General features: G+C 39.5%; 1 pseudogene; it reads left to right on the plus strand.

The window, feature by feature from the left end:
* Positions 1-15,091: 15,091 nt before the first annotated feature.
* Positions 15,092-15,237, plus strand: LOC115855079 (U2 spliceosomal RNA; annotated as a pseudogene).
* The last annotated feature ends 2,369 nt before the right edge of the window (positions 15,238-17,606 follow it).

Consider the following 17,606-nt stretch of genomic DNA (forward strand, 5'->3'; position numbering starts at 1 on the left):
TCTTCATTCTCTCCATCTGAGTGGCCCAAACGGCAGGGTTTCACCAATATGGCTGGGGCTCAGTGCATGGGGCTCCCACATCAAGGACTTGGAAACTTCTCTTCTGCATCCTCTGACCATATTTTACCACTCTTGTGTGTATGGCTTTGGGTTCCCAGCAAAGGGAGTTGAACCAAGGGACCTTGACCCTTTTGTCAATCTTTATCTTAACTAACCTGACTATTGCCCCAAGGGGCTGCAGGTCAGGTTTCTCATTGTAAACTTTGCTTTCCAGTTTTTAAAATGTCTCCAAACTGGGTAAATAAAGCTGACTTGTTTGGGAGTCCCATTGGCCTGCCCAACCTTTGACAGTGCAGTGGTAAGATCTTTGTTTTAACCCCATCAATGTCAGTTTTATGCGACCCATTTTTATATAACCATCTAAATCTTTCCACCCTACTGGGATGAGTTCCATGACTCTTTCGTCTCTTTGTTTCACCCCATCAATATTTCCTTCATTCACCTTATTTCTTAATAACAATTTTAAAGTTTTCATCTTCCTAACACCAGTCCCTTGACTCTTCCCTCTGCCTCTCCCCATTCTCTTGTTAATTAACCTAACGTTTTTATAGGCATCTGTAAGACCCGTGAGGAGAAGCTAAGGTAGCAAATTCCAGACTGTTGCTCGATTATGCAACACTAAGGTTACATGAGGTGCCAAGGCAAAAGGGGCCCCCTTAACCACAACATTCACCGTGACTCAGGTGATGGGCGTAGTCAGCAGGTGAGTATACTAGAATGAAGCCAGTCCCACGTGGTTTGCAGATGAAGCATATCGGCTGCTTCATCTGGAATGTTCCACTGGTGTTTTCAGAGGGAGTTAGGCCGTCTCCCTTCTCAGGGTAAACAGATATTGTAGTGGCTATTATCCCGTTCACAAGGCTGGCTGTTCCCTCAGAAACAACCTGCTTTGTGTCTAGGTCAAGTATAATTATCTGTCCTTGTTCTGTTGATTAAAACAATGCACACCCTAAAAGTTGAGAATTACGTTTGATTTGACGGACTTGCTGAGGACTTGGCCTGGAAGACAGCCTCTCAGATGACTCTGAGGGACTGCCCTGAAGAGGTGAGGCAGGAGCCAGGATATAGAGGAGTTTTTGCAAGAAACCAGGTAGTAGGAACATCAAAAGATTACTGTTAATTAAAGAAAAACAGGGACTTCCCTGGTGGTCCAGTGGTTCAGGAAGATGCAAGAGTCTGAGTTCATTTAAATTATTCCTTGAATACGGACCTTATCAAGGAAAAAAATGTTGCCTGCCATTTCGGTAAACAAAGGATGTTGCAGCCGTCAAGCCATCACATGACAGCTGCCTGATGGTGAGCCCTAAGGGAACTCAGGATGGAAATAGGATGCCTGCCATCCAACACTGCAGCCACCACCAACCCCCCCATAGTGTACCCTGAGGTGACTCAGGATGAGAAAACACAGGATACTGGCCCCAGAGAGCTGAGGTGCACATCAAAGGAACAACGATTTCAGTGAGCCCGGACTCTTGCATCTTCCCATAGAAAAGTGCTAAACTCCTTAACTTGAGATATCTGGTTTTCTTTCATTAACAGTAATCTTTTGATGTTCTGACTACCTGGTCTTTGTTGCAAAAACTCCTGTATATCCTGGCTCCCCCCTTACCTCTTCAGAACAGTCTCCCAGAGCTATCTGAGATACTGTGTCCTGGGCTTAAGTCCTCAGTTTTGTCTGCCAAATAAAACACAATTCTCAGCTTTTAGGTTGTGCTTTTTTTTTTTCAGTCGACAGGCTTAACTATCTAGGGACAGTATCCTGCTTTTGTCATCCTGAATCCCGTGGGAGGGCGGGGCGGATGGCTGCAGCGGCTGAGGACTTGCTTGATGGCCAGAATATCCTTTGTTTACCATGGCAGGTGACCTTCTTCGTCCACCGTTCAATAGTGAGCTCTGGGTCCTGGCTGAACCCAAACAGGCTCTCCCCTCTGCCTCCTTCAAAACCAGACATTCCCCCTAAATTACTCTCACACTCCATTCTAGTAAAGGTTCTTCAAGAAGCTGTGGATACCGATCTACAAAATGAGATTTTGTCACACTGTACTACTCCCTGCTTGCAGTAGCTTCTTGGCTGTACCCTCCCCAACATGGAGGTGGGAGTATGAGGCTGAAAGTTCTAAACCTTTAGCCACGACTTGGTTTTTCTGGTGACCGACCTACCTCCTGTAGTTATCTAGGGGCCCCAGCTACTAGTCATCTCATTAACAGATAAAAAAACCAAAAAAAAGACACACACTTCACTCAGGAGATTCCAAGGGACTTAGAAGCTCTTGTGTCAGGAAAGACTAAATAGTATAATAAAAGACGATCCTACACCCCTATCATTCAGGAAATAACAAGGATTTTAGGAGCTCTGTGTCAGAAACTCGGGGCCAAGACCAAATATATATTTCTTATTATGTTACAAGTTCCTTTATGAGAATGTTTTAAATGTACCCCTCTGGGTGGACACAGTTCCATAAGCACAAGTGTTACTAAGGAGACATCACCTTTGTGCCAAGAAAAGAGTGAGCAGAAGAGGCACTGGATCTCCACACCTACTGAGCCCTCAGCTAGGGCTTTGTGAATGGGCAGTCTGAAACGTAACCACTCTGTCTCTAGGCTGCGGGCTCAGTCAATTGCCTGAAGCCAGCTGGTTGCTTACTTAACACCCTTAGGTCAGAAATGATCTAAGCCTTCCAATCCCACTCCCAAGTTGGTGCCATTTTTCCACTTTTATCCAGTGAGTAAGCGTCTGTGTCTCCCCCTTATAGAACAAAAGGAATTAAAACACTCATCACTGGATCCTATCAGGTCAGTTTTTCCAGCACTTCTTTTAGCAGCAGGCTCAATGGGTACTGTCAGAATTATCCTTGGATCCCCTAAATTCAGAATACAAAGCCAGAACCAGTCGAAAACAGGATTAACAATAACGAGTATGGAATCTTTTGACCAAATTCCAGACCATAAATAGGACTGATCCAGAAAGCATGTACTATAATTCCATGGAATCATTTCAACAGACATTAATAGATGTTATGTGAGGAATGGATTCTTTGATTAAATGTCTAAGAAGCTGTGAGTTCAACAAAGTTAAGGAAGCTTCTTTAGTGAAGACTTTCTCTGAGGCTTTCTTCTGTCAATATAGATGAAGTCTCCAAGAAGGGATAGGTTATGCTCTGTTTCCCAAACTTATTTGACTCTAAGACCTTTTTGGCAGGGAGCACATCCATGGAGCACATTTTGGGAAACATTTAGGCACGGTTGAAATTCACACAGAGGGACTCTGCCTGTAGGTGGAGCTAAAGGCTCCAGTTCCCAGCTAGGAACTGGAAGATTATAGGTAAAATAAGAAAGGCTAGTGGGAAGCAGCCGCATAGCACAGGGAGATCAGCACCGTGATTTGTGACCACCTAGAAGGGTGGGAGGGAGGGAGACGCAAGAGGGAAGAGATATGGGAACATATGTATATGTATAACTGATTCACTTTGCTATAAAGCAGAAACTAACACACCATTGTAAACCAATTATACTCCAATAAAGATGTTTAAAAAAATCTCAAAAAAAAACAAAAACCAAAAAAAAAAAGAAAGGCCATTACATTGCTAATTCCTGCCCACCCCATCTTTAATCATCAATGGATCATTTTTTAAAATAAACTTTATTTTTTAGAGCAGTTTTAGATTCACAGCAAAACTGAGCAGGAGGTACAGAGGTTTCCCATGTACCCCTGCCCCCCACACGCACAGCCTTGCCACTGTCCACACCCCCCACCTGAACCAACACCCTGTTTACATTTGTGACAGCTGATGGAGCTGCACCAACACAGCATTACCACTCAGAGTCCGTAGTTTACATGAGGGTTCACTGTTCCTGTTGTACTTTCTACGGGTTTGGCCAAAGGTATAATGACATACATTCCACCAACTGACCCTATTTTTGTAGGTCTTTCTCTCCAGTCTCTCATACTCCATTTTCTTAATTCTAAGATCTAAAACGTCATCTTGAAGTGACTATTGTCAGCCCAGTGTCTAAAAATTGTGTTTAATGCTTTAAAGCGGGGTTAGCAAACTACAGCCTATGGGTCAAAAATGGCCTGCTGCCTGTTTTTGTAAATAAAGTTTCTCTAAAATACGGTCACACACTTTCATGTACATATTGTCTACGGCTGCCTTTTTTTTTTTTACATCTTTATTGGAGTATAATTGCTTTACAATGGTGTGTTAGTTTCTGCTTTATAACAAAGTGAATCAGTTATACGTATACATATGTTCCCACATCTCTTCCCTCTTGCGTCTCCCTCCCTCCCACCCTTCCTATCCCACCCCTCCAGGCGGTCACAAAGCACCGAGCTGATCTCCCTGTGCTATGCGGCTGCTTCCCACTAGCTATTTTACGTTTGGTAGTGTATATATGGCCATGCCACTCTCCAGCTTTGTCACAGCTTACCCTTCCCCCTCCCCATATCCTCAAGTCCGTTCTCTAGTAGGTCTGTGGCTTTATTCCTGTCTTACCCCTAGGTTCTTCATGACATTTTTTTTCTTAAATTCCATATATATGTGTTAGCATACGATATTTGTCTTTCTCTTTCTGACTTACTTCACTCTGTATGACAGGTTCTAGGTCCATCCACCTCATTACAAATAGCTCAATTTCGTTTCTTTTTATGGCTGAGTAATATTCCATTGCATATATGTGCCACATCATCTTTATCCATTCATCCGAAGATGGGCACTTAGGTTGTTTCCATCTCCGGGCTATTGTAAATAGAGCTTCAATGAACATTTTGGTACATGACTCTTTGAATTATGGTTTTCTCAGGGTATATGCCAAGTAGTGGGATTGCTGGGTCATATGGTAGTTCTATTTGTAGTTTTTAAGGAACCGCCATACTGTTCTCCATAGTGGCTGTACCAATTCACATTCCCACCAACAGTGCAAGAGGGTTCCCTTTTCTCCACACCCTCTCAAGCATTTGTTGTTTATAGATTTTCTGATGATGCCCATTCTAACTGGTGTGAGGTGATAACTCACTAAAGTTTTGATTTGCATTTTTCAAATAATTAGTGATGTCGTGCAGCTTCTCATGTGCTTCTTGACCATCTGTATGTCTTCTCTGGACAAATGTCTATTTAGGTCTTCTGCCCATTTTTGGATTGGGTTGTTTGTTTTTTTTAATATTGAGCTGCATGAGCTGTTTATATATTTTGGAGATTAATCCTTTGTCCATTGATTCGTTTGCAAATATTTTCTCCCATTCTGAGGGTTGTCCTTTCATCTTGTTTATGGTTTCCTTTGCTGTGCAAAAGCTTTGAAGTTTCATTAGGTCCCATTTGTTTATTTTTGTTTTTATTTCCATTACTCTAGGAGGTGGATCAAAAAAGATCTTGCTGTGATTATGTCAAAGACTGTTCTTCCTATGTTTTCCTCTATGAGTTTTATAGTGTCCGGTCTAACATTTAGGTCTCTAATCCATTTTGAGTTGATTTTTGTGTATGGTGTTAGGGAGTGTTCTAATTTCATTCTTTTCCATGTAGCTGTCCAGTTTTCCCAGCACAACTTATTGAAGAGACTGTCTTTTCTCCATTGTATATCCTTCCCTCCTTTGTCATAGATTAGTTGACCATAGGTGTGTGGGTTTACCTCTGGACTTTCTTTCTTGTTCCACTGATCTATATTCCTGTTTTTGTGCCAGTACCATATTGTCTTGATTACTGTAGCTTTGTAGTACAGTCTGAAGTCAGGGAGTCTGATTCCTCCAGCTCTGCTTTTTTCCCTCAAGACTGTTTTGGCTATTCAGGGTCTTTTGTGTCTCTATACAAATTTTAAGATTTTTTGTTCTAGTTCTGTAAAAAATGCTATTGGTAATTTCATAGGGATTGCATTGAATCTGTAGATTGTTTTGGGTAGTATAGTCATTTTCACAATATTGATTCTTCCAATCCAAGAACATGGTATATCTCTCCATCTGTTGGTAACATCTTTAATTTCTTTCATCAGTGTCTTATAGTTTTCTGCATGCAGGCCTTTTGTCTCCCTGGGTAGATTTATTCCCAGGTACTTTATTCTTTTTGCTGCAATGGTAAATGGGAGTATTTCCTTAATTTCTCTTTCAGATTTTTCATCATTAGTGTATAGGAATGCAAGAGATTTCTGTGTATTAATTTTGTATCCTTCAACTTTACCAAACTCATTGATTAGCTCTAGGAGTTTTCTGGGGGCATCTTTAGGATTCTCTATGTATAGTATCATGTCATCTGCAAACAGTGGCAGTTTTACTTCTTCTTTTCCAATTTGTATTCCTTTTATTTCTTTTTCTTCTCTGATTGCTGTGGCTGGGACTTCCAAAACTATGTTGAATAATAGTGGTGAGAGTGGACATCCTTGTCTTGTTCCTGATCTTAGAGGAAATGCTTTCAGTTTTTCACCATTTAGAATGATGTTTGCTGTGGGTTTGTCATATATGGTCTGTATTATGTTGAGGTAGGTTCCCTCTATGTCCACTTTCTGGAGAGTTTTTATCATAAATCGATGTTGAATTTTGTCAAAAGTTTTTCTGCATCTATTGAGATGATCATATGGTTTTTATTCTTCAATTTGTTAATATGGTTTATCACATTGATTGATTTGTGTATATTGAAGAATCCTTACATTCCTGGGATAAATCCCACTTGATCACGGTGTATGATCCTTTTAATGTGTTGTTGGATTCTGTTTGCTAGTATTTTGTTGAAGATTTTTGCATCTATATTCATCAATGATATTGGTCTGTAATTTTCTTTTTTTGTAGTATCTTTGTCTGGTTTTGGTATCAAGGTGATGGTGGCCTTATAGAATGAGTTTGGGAGTGTTCCTTCCTCTGCAATTTTTTGGAAGACTTTGAGAAGGATGGGTGTTAGCTCTTCTCTAAATGTTTGATAGAATTCACCTGTGAAGCCATCTGGTCCTGGACTTTTGTTTGTTGGAAGATTTTTAATCACAGTTTCAATTTCATTACTTGTGTTGGGTCTGTTCATATTTTCTATTTCTTCCTACTTCAGTCTTGGAAGGTTATACCTTTCTAAGAATTTGGTCATTTCTTCCAGGTTGTCCATTTTATTGGCATAGAGTTGCTATAGTAGTCTCTTAGGATTTGTATTTCTGTGGTGTCTGTTGTAACTTCTCCTTTTTCATTTCTAATTTTTTTGATTTGAGTCCTCCCCCTCTTTTTCTTCAGGAGTCTGGCTAATGGTTTATCAATTTTGTTTATCTTCTCAAAGAACCAGCTTTTAGTTTTATTGATCTTTGCTACTGTTTTCTTTGTTTCTATTTCATTTATTTCTGCTCTGATCTTTATGATTTCTTTCCTTCTGGGTTTTCTTTCCTTCTGGGTTTTCTTTTTCCTTCTTTCTCTAGTTCTTTTGGTGTCAGGTTAGATTGTTTATTTGAGATTTTTTCTTCTTTCTTGAGGTAGGCTTGTATAGCTATAAACTTCCCTCTTAGAACTGCTTTTGTTGCATCCCATAGGTTTTGGATCGTCGTGTTTTCATTGTCATTTGTCTCTAGGTATTTTTTGATTTCCTCTTCGATTTCTTCAGTGATACCTTGATTATTTAGTAACGTATTGTTTAGCCTCCATGTGTTTGTGTTTTTTACATTTTTTCCCCCTATAATTCATTTTCAATCTCATAGTGTTGTGGTCACAAACGATGCTTGATATGGTTTCAATTTTCTTAAATTTACTGAGGCTTGATTTGTGACCCAAGATGTGATCTATCCTGGAGAATGTTCCATGCGCACTTGAGAAGAAAGTGTAATCTGCTGTTTTTGGATGGAATGTCCTAAAAATATCAATTAAATCTATCTGGTCTATTGTGTCATTTAAAGCTTCTGTTGCCTTATTTATTTTCATTTTGGATGATCTGTCCATTGGTGTAAGTGAGGTGTTAATGTTCCCCACTATTATTGTGTTACTGTCGATTTCCTCTTTTATAGCTGTTAGCAGTTGCCTTATGTATTGAGGTGCTCCTATGTTGGGTGCATATATATTTATAATTGTTATATCTTCTCCTTGGATTGATCCCTTGATCATTATGTAGTGTCCTTCCTTGTCTCTTGTAACGTTCTTTATTTTAAAGTCTATTTTATCTGATATGAGTATTGCTATTCCAGCTTTCTTTTGATTTCCATTTGCATGGAATATCTTTTTCCATCCCCTCACTTTCAGTCTGTATGTGTCCCTAGGTCTGAAGTGGGTCTCTTGTAGACCGCATATATATGGGTCTTGTTTTTGTATCCATTCGGCAAGCCTGTGTCTTTTGGTTGGAGCATTTAATGCATTCACATTTAAGGTAATTATCAATATGGACGTTCCTACAACCATTTTCTGAATTGTTTTGGGTTTGTTTTTGTAGGTCTTTTTCTTCTCTGTGTTTCCCACTTAGAGAAGTTTCTTTAGCATTTGTTTTAGAGCTGGTTGGGTGGTGCTGAATTCTCTTAGCTTTTGATTGTCTGTAAAGCTTTTGATTTCTCCATCGAATCTGAATGAGGTCCTTGCAGGGTAGAGTAATCTTGGTTGTCGGTTCTTCCCTTTCATCACTTTAAGTATATCATGCCACTCCCTTCTGGCATGTAGAGTTTCTGCTGAGAAATCAGCTGTTAACCTTATGGGAGTTCCCTTGTATGTTATTTGTCGTTTTTCCCTTGCTGCTTTCAATGATTTTTCTTTGTCTTTAATTTTTGCCAGTTTGATTACTATGTGTCTCAGCGTGTTTCTCCTTGGGTTTTTCCTGTATGGGACTCTCTGAGCTTCCTGGACTTGGGTGGCTATTTCCTTTCCCATGTTAGGGAAGTTTTCGACTATAATCTCTTCCAATATTTTCTTGGGTCCTTTCTCTCTCTCTTCTCCTTCTGGTACCCCTATAATGTGAATGTTTTTGCACTTAATGTTGTCCCAGAGGTCTCTTAGGCTGTCTTCATTTCTTTTCATTCTTTTTTCTTTATTCTGTTCCGCAGCAGTGAATTCCACCATTCTGTCTTCCAGGTCACTTATCCGTTCTTCTGCCTCAGTTCTTCTGCTATTGATTCCTTCTAGTGTAGTTTTCATTTCAGTTATTGTATTGCTCATCTCTGTTTGTTTGTTCTTTAATTCTTCTAGGTCTTTGTTAAACATTTCTTGCATCTTCTCAATCTTTGCCTCCATTCTTTTTCTGAGGTCCTGGTTCATCTTCACTCTCATTATTCTGAATTCTTTTTCTGGAAGGTTGCCTAGCTCCACTTCATTTAGTTGTTTTTCTGGGGTTTTATCTTGTTCCTTCATCTAGTACTTAGCCCTCTGCCTTTTCATCCTGTCTATCTTTCTGTGAATGTGGTTTTTGTTCCACAGGCTGCAGGATTGTAGTTCTTCTTGCTTCTGCTCCATGTTCCATTTTTGAATTAAAGAAAAGAAGCAGCAAATTCCACAGCACTGTATATAGCATGTAGTGTTATACATTAGAGAGTGGACCCAGGCTGTGTGTATATATTTACATAGTAAAAGGGTAGAAAAGTAGCTAAAAACATAGGGACCAGACTGTTTATATTCATTACCCTCAAGGGCTGGGAGAAAAGGGACAGGAAGGGAGAAACTTTTACCTTAGTTCATTCATTCACTCATTCATTTGAAAAACATGTACTGAGGAACAATTATATTCCAGGTGGGAGGAAAACAATGACAAGTAATAAGCAAGTAGACAAAGAACTTGAAAAGAAAGGAAGGAATATATAAAATAAGAAGGAAGAAGGAAGAGAGGGAAGGGGAATGGAGGGGAAATAAAAACAAGTTCTAGCACAACATAAGGGTAGTATTTTGTCCTGTCTATTAGAGGGTGAGCTCAGGTTATATGTGTATATGGAGAACAGGAGGGAATGGAGGGGTGGGGCGGGGGAGGAAGAAGATGAACTTCAGAGGACTAGAAACAAAGGCAATGAAAGGAATAAAAAGGTGACTGGGAATGAGACTGGGACCAGGGCAGTGGTGCTGGTTTAGACAACAATGTCAGAGAAATGACATTGAAGCTGAGGAAATGGACGCTGAGAAGAGATATGCAGAGAGCTTCAAGAAGTGTGGTTTGTGTACCAAAACATAGACGCCTCTTCAACATCTTCAGCAAGCACCTACCACTCTTGAAAAAAAATTTTAAAACCAGTAAAACATTTCAAATACTTTTTAAAAAATTAAGAAAATGTTTACTTGTAGAAATTCTTTGGCCTGTGGAATGTCAATCTCATTCCCTCAGGTAAACAATATGCTCAGTGGTGTTGGGTTCCTACACAAGACGGCAAAAGGCTATTGCAGCCCACTTTGCCATGCGTAGTGGACTGATGGTGGCTGCTGAAAAGACATGTCCTTGTCCTAATCCCTAAAGAGTGAACATTATCTTTTATAACAAAAGATGTGATGGAGGTAAGGATCTTGAAAGGAGGAACTTATCCTGGATTATCAGGGTGGGACCTAAATGCAATTATAAGGGTTGGGGGAGTTTGGGAACAGACACACTGAAGACAGTATACAGAAGCGAAGGAACACTTGGGACATCGCCCCGCCCTCCACCCCAAGAGGTGGAAGAGGCAAGGAAGCGTTCTCCCCTGGAGCCACCAGAGGGACAATGGTCCTGCCAACACCTTGATTTTGGACTTCTGACTTCAGAACTATAAGATAATAAATTTCTGTTGTTTTAAGCCAGCAAGTTTGTGATAATTTGTTACAGCAGCCATAGGAAATTCATACACGATGATTACAGTAAAGTTAAAATACCAAAACTTAAAACAGAATACTATAAAATTGAATGAGAACTCTTTAATGCATCTTAATGAGGAAGGAGCAGGTTGAATTAATAATGACTGACATTTATAGATAATTTACTAGAAGCACTTTAATGTATTAGCTGATTTAGATCTTATAACAATGCTCTAAAGTAAGTAATTATTATCCTTTCTTAGTACAGAGGTACAGAGGTACTAAGCCCACGCACCACAACGAAGAGTAGTCCCCACTCTCTGCAACTACAGAAAGCCCAGGGGCAGCAACGAAGACCTAACGCAGCCAAAAATAAATTAATTTTAAAAAATAATGCTAAAAAAAATACATAAACAACAAGGACCCACTGTAGAGCACAGGGAACTATATTCTATATTTTGTAATAACCTGTAATGGAAAAGAAGCTGAAAAAGAATATATGTGTGTGTGTGTGTATGTGTGTGTGTGTGTGTGTGTATATATATATATATATATATATATATAAAACCGAATTACTTTGTTGTACACCTGAAACTAACACAATATTGTACATCAACTATACTTCAATAAAAATTTTTTAAAAAATCTGCTCTAAACATTCAAGAGCAGGTTTTTGTGTGGACATAAGTTTTCAACTTCTTTGCATAAATACCAAGAAGAGTGATTGCTGGATCATATGGTAAGATGTTATTTAGTTTGTAAGGAACCACCAAATTGCCTTCCAAAGTGGCTGTATCATTTGTATTCCCACTAGCAATAAATGAGAATTCATATTGTTCCACAGCTTGTCAGCATTTGGTGTTGTCAGTGCTTTGGATTTTAGCTAATTCTAATTAAGTGGTGCATAGTGGTATTAATATCACATTGTTGTCTCTTTTTTTTTTTTTGGCTGCACCAGGTCTTAGCTGCAATATGTGGACTTCTTTGTTGCAGCACGTGAACTCTTAGTTGTGGCTGCATGCGGGATCTAGTTCCCTGACGAAGGATTGAACCGAGGCCCCCTGCATTGGGAGCGCAGGGTCTTACCCACTGGACCACCAGGGAAGTCCCTCACTGTTGTCTTAATGTGACATTCTCCTATGACCTAAGATGCTGAATCACACTGCTTTTTTACGCTTGATTTCAATCCAAGGCTAAAGTTATCTCTGAGAAGTGGAATTATGGGTGGTTTTATTATCTTTACAATTATTTGCACTTTACTTTCCTGCACCTGTAGCAGTTTACCAACTGTATTAAAAGTTATAAGAGAAAAAATTATTTTTAAGACTTGGAATTTATGACTTTTCTAACTGGTCTGTTATCTTCTTTCTTTTTAAAAGTTAATACTAATCTAGTTGATATGCTAAATTATTTATTTTATGAATCACTGTAAATCATTTGATTTATTAATTAAGGATCTTAAATATTGACGCCAAGATAAAAGTTTTATAATTTCAAGTTATCCATTTTTACAGTTGAGCACGACATCTCAAAATCAGATGATTAGGAACGTCTTCTAATAATCACCTGGTGTTCACTACAGTGAGCTTCTGTTTTTGTGACTTTTCTAATACGTACAGAATCACTTTCTTCTAGTAACATATTTTATTTTATTTTATTATTTATTTTTGTTGGCCACGCTGTGTGGCTTGCAGGATCTCAGTACCCTGACCAGGGATTGAACCCGGGCCATGGCAGTGAAATCCTGGACTCCTAACCTCTAGGCCACCAGGGAACTTGCCCTTCTAGTATTTTATTTTATTATTATTATTTTTTTACCATGCTGCGCAGCATGTGGGATCTTACTTCCCTGACCAGGGATCAAACCCGTGCCCCCTGCATTGGAAGTTCAGAGTCTTAACCACTGGACCACCAGGGAAGTCCCCCACTATATTGCTATGTGAAGATAATGATGCATAATGTATATAATCTCAATTATCATAAGTTGAATTTTGAAAATTACTTCTAGGTTACTAATTCTAGCACAAATCCTGTCATTCTCAATTGTACTCCTCAAGTAATATATTGTCTAGTGTCTATCATAGAGCTATATTTTATGTAAGCTCTAGGATATTTAGCACAGTTTTAATAATTTATAAGATTCAATTAGCATCCTATATTTAACCTATCTTGTCTAAGATTTATTATAAAACAGTAAAAACTTGAAAATGTGCTTGAATTAGCATTTAGTAGTATCTTTGCTGGTTTTACTGAAGTGTTGAATAACAGGTCACCTCCAGCCCTTTGTCTTTGAATTGTTAGATCCTAGAAATAAATCCATTGTAAGTGACACGTCATTCTATGCAAGCTCATAATTAGTTTTCTATTTTAACATATTACATACAGGAACTTTATATGTCATACCATTTTTACCTTCAAATCTATTGCTTGAATGGAACTTAAATCATTATGCAACTTAATATATCATTTATATCCCATAATGGTAATCATAAATGTGTTTGTGTATTAGACACCTAACCATTCTCTTTGTTTTTTTTTTTTTTGTCCTCACCACACAGCATGCGGGATCCTAGTTCCCCGACCAGGGATCAAAACCACGCCCCTCCTGCATTGGAAGCGTGGAGTCCCAACCACTGGACAGCCAGGGACGTCCCATATGCATCGTTTTAAATAGTAGAATTCAAGTGAATTGAGGACAAATACATATAATTTACCTCTAAAATATACAATGAATATCTCTATGAAACACCTCTTATCAATACCTCTTACGATGTCTCTTATCAATATCTTTCAAACATTCCTCAATAGAAAATACAATTGATGATAAAATATAGGTTAATACTGACTTTGTTAACAAAATGCCAGAAAGCAGGTTTTACTCTGTCAAGTTGAGTAGATTGAGTCCCAACAAACATAATAAAAGAAAAAAAAATAGCTTTCCATCGCCATTTAAGCATCACTTAGCAAATATTTATTTTCTTTCCAATAGTGAAAAAATGCTCATATAAGGTACAAAAGGCCTAGGGGAAGTGTAGAAATGTGGGAAAAGTGGGCTAAAGAAAATGTGGTATATATACATATACACAATGGAATATTATTGAACCATAAAAAAGAAGGAAGCCTTGCCATTTGTGACAACATGGATGGAACTTGAGGGCATTATGCTAAGTGAAATAAGCGAGAAAGACAAATGTCATGTAATTTCACTTATATTTGAAGTCTAAAAAATTCCCAAACTCAGACAGAGAACAGATTGGTGGTTGCCTGGGGGCGGGGAGGAGGTGGGGTAGGCAAAATGGGTGAAGGGGGAGTCCAGAGGTACAAACCTCCAGTTATAAAACAAGTCCTGGGGATGTAATGTACGATACAGTGACTATAGTTAATAATACTGTGTTGTACATTTGAAAGCTGCTAAAAGAGTAAATCTTAGAAATTTCTCATCACAAGAAAAATAATTTGTAAATATGTGTGCTGATGGATATTAACCAGACCTTTTGTGTTTATCCTTTTGGAATATATACAATATATACAAATATCGAACCGTATATTGTACACTTGAAACTAATAATATGTCAATTATACCTGGAAAAAAAAAAAAAAGCTTAGACATAAGCCACTGAAACCTGGATGGCAGGGCTTTCCTCAGCTGCTACGTCTCTCCCCACTCGCCAGATATTTTATATTCATACACAACCTCACAGGTTGGAATATTTTAGATAAGTACACACACAAATGGCAATCTGCTATCTGCCATTTGGGCAATACGAACATCCTGCAGTGGACCGTTGTAGGTAGATGTCTTCTGCCCATTCAGTACCCCAACCTCATTCTCATTGTGTTGGGATACTCCTTGCCAATTTCACGTGGTCCTGATGGGGCTGTAAACTCACTGCCACAGGGGCAGCCATGAGACCCAGACTTGTCAAAGTACCCGGTACCCCCAGGCTCAGTGATGACTGAGGGGTGCTGCAGACATAAGATCCAAAAAAGAACAAGCAGAGTCCACTTTAAGATGGCTTTACAAACACTGGGAAAGGGTTTTCTTGGTGCTGCAAAGCTGGGAAGTATAGCTGTCAGTGACCTTCTTGCTCACCATTTGGGGAGAATTTGTAGAATAAAAGTCAAGCAGAGCTGGGAGGGGAAGACAGAGCCCTGACTACCACCACCTTTGAGCCCTGTTTCCAGCTTTTCTGAAGCCAGTGCCACCTCTGATGCTCTGGTTTTATAAACCAACTAATCCCTTTTAGCTTAAGTTAGTTTTACTTGCAAACAGAAATAGCCCTAATACAAAGCCCGGGTCTAGCTTGAAACATGGAGAAATGGGAAGGATGTTTGCAAACATTAAAAATTATCTGAATTGCTTCTCAGACTTTTGGCTAAGATCAAGTGTAAAAATAATCTGAAATTCCTTTTTGATGACTGGGGAGATTTGTCACTGATCTCAAAACAATTCTCTCAACTAAAATCCCATATTTATTCTAAATAGGAATTGTATTTCCTCTTAATTTTTAGTTAGCAGTTTAAATAACTTCCTCTCTTTCTGCAAGAGAATTAAAGTTTGTACATATTGTTGTTGTTCCCTTGTTGTGTTATTCTCCCAGACAAGTATTTACACTCCTGATACTGAGTTACAGCTGAAAATTACTTTGTCTCTGTCCTTCTGGAAAAGAAGGAGAAATAACATTGCTCATAACCTAAGAAACTTGGAAATGCGTTAAACCAGTCATCCTCAGATGATTCTGGCTCTGTGTCAGAATCGTCTGGGAGAGCTTTATTCCCCTAAAATATGAATTCTGGCTCCATTCCAAATCTTACTGGAAGGAGACTGAGTTGAATTGATTTAACACTCAGCAATGCTATAGTGAAAGAAGTTATAATTTTTTCTTAAAGAGACAGAGATATAAAACATTATCTCTTCCGTCGCTGGGCAGCATCCACGAGCTCATGAAAATCTGTTCAGCTTTGTGAATAGAGGAAGACTGAGCTACAGATGTAATTCCGGGAGCATCAAAATGAGAATAATGAGAATACACACATATATATTTCTACAAATATTCTAGGCTTTGTTCTGTAATGCAATGAAGTTGCTTGGAAAGAGTTTGATCCTCTTGGCACTTGCCTTCTGGGCTTTTTGTGGCGGGCACAGAGTTTGGGATTCATTTTTCCTCACTACTTAAGCAATGCTCTCTTGAATATTCCACGCTATGCCCAGAAATTACAGGGTTTTCCACTCTGGCTGGTGAGAACACAAACTCGTCCCAGCTTTTCATGATCTCTGGGAGTTGCTCTTTTTGGGCCGTTCCTTCCCCAGCCCCAGATGGGCTCCTCACACGCTGAGGACTTGCTGGCTGCCACCAGCAAGTGGTACTGGAGCTCTCTCCACGGTGCTTCTGCTCCCCAGAGCTTGGACCTGACAACTCTCGCTACCCTGGGCCTCCCCTGCCTTCCAGCTTTGTCTCCTCACATCCAGGAGGCTGCTGGGCTCCACCTGGCTCCCCTCTCTGCACAGCAGCCTGGAAACACTCGCCAGGCAGAAAGCTGTGCTGAGTGTGTAGGGTTTGCCACATCCGTTTCCCTTCTCTCAGGGCCACTTCCTTTCTTGCCTGAGAGTCCATGTTTTGGAAACCATGGTTTCATACATTTCATCTAGCTTTTTAGTTCTTTCCATGCTTTTCTGTTCTTTTACTTCTTTAAATTGATCCTGGCTACTTCATCTTGGCTGAAGAAGTTTGTGACTTTTAAAAAAGACATTCTACTTTGGCCAAGTGGTGGGGGACAGTAGCAGGGGCTTCCTCTTGGCCTTAGCCAATATGGTGGCTTTGACCGCACCATTCCTGATGGACTCGTATAAGGTTTACTTCAACTGCCATCTAAGTCAATCCCAGGTATACATCCAGGTATGGGGGAGTAACCACAGAGCAGGGTCACAGACCCAGTGGACCCACTGTAAACTAGAAGTTGCCAAGGACCCTATTTATTTCCTGACCCCCCCCATGTATGACCTCTCTGATAGGGGAGCCATGATGGCATTTCAGGCTTCTTCTGTCCAGCAGTCCAAGAAATGTCTGGGCATCCTCCTTTCCTCACTGTATAATCACCTGACTAACTAACTGTAGGTAACTTCAGTGAAGAACTGGGAGCATCGTTATAGGGGCTACTTGACATGGTGCTGCAGGTTTCTTCCTCTGGGGGCTGGAACCAGCCTTACGGTCCATGGGTCCTGGGTCTAAATAGTGTTTCTTGTCTGAAAACATGGCAAGTCATGTAATTTTATCGAGCTGACCACATTTTATCAAGCTCAGCCTCCTGTTCACCCATTCTTGCATTTATTTATGACAAATAAAATGTTATATATTTAAGGTGTACAATGTGATGTTCTGATACATTGATATGTATACACTGTGAAATGATTACCACAACCAAACTAATTAACATATCTATAACCTCCCATAGTTACCATTTGTATGTGTGTGTGTGTGTGTGTCTGTGTGTGTGTGTGTGTGAGAGACACTTGAGATTTACACTTAGCAAATTTCAAGTACATAATACATTATTTTTAACTATAGTCACTATGCTGTACATTATTAGGTTTACTCTCGCTTTCATTTAATGATATATAATGAGCAATATTCTCATTGGTTGCTTCTGTTTTACTCCTTTGGGGCTCTATGTTCTAAACATCTCCAGAATTCTCTGAAGTTCAAGCCCCTTCAGCTGCAAATCTAGACCGTTATTACAATAATTAAGACTCCTTAGGATGTAGACAGAAGGGAGTCCATGTACACTGGTGGTGGAAATGTCAATTGGGGCAGCTACTGTGGAAAACAGTATGGAGCTTCCTCAAAAAGCTTAAAATAGAACTACCATATGA

Source organism: Globicephala melas, chromosome 17 (genome assembly GCF_963455315.2).
Source record: "Globicephala melas chromosome 17, mGloMel1.2, whole genome shotgun sequence".
NCBI classification, from domain to species: Eukaryota; Metazoa; Chordata; class Mammalia; order Artiodactyla; family Delphinidae; genus Globicephala; species Globicephala melas.